Raw genomic sequence first — 214 nt, forward strand, 5'->3', positions numbered from 1 at the left:
GAAAAAAAAGTCAAAAACTCATGACTATTCTTTTAAAAACTATAAATCCACCGTTACTTAGAAAAAATTAAATTTTTGGAAAAAAAAATTCAAGAAATCACAGCTTTTCAAAAAAAAAAAAAAAAAAAAAATAGAGAAACATTGCTAAATTAATCAGCTGTTCACAAAAATATTTTATTTTACTTTACAATATGTCCAAAAATTGATGGTGGTT

This window comes from Lepeophtheirus salmonis, chromosome 2 (assembly GCF_016086655.4).
Source record: "Lepeophtheirus salmonis chromosome 2, UVic_Lsal_1.4, whole genome shotgun sequence".
Classification (NCBI taxonomy): Eukaryota; Metazoa; Arthropoda; class Copepoda; order Siphonostomatoida; family Caligidae; genus Lepeophtheirus; species Lepeophtheirus salmonis.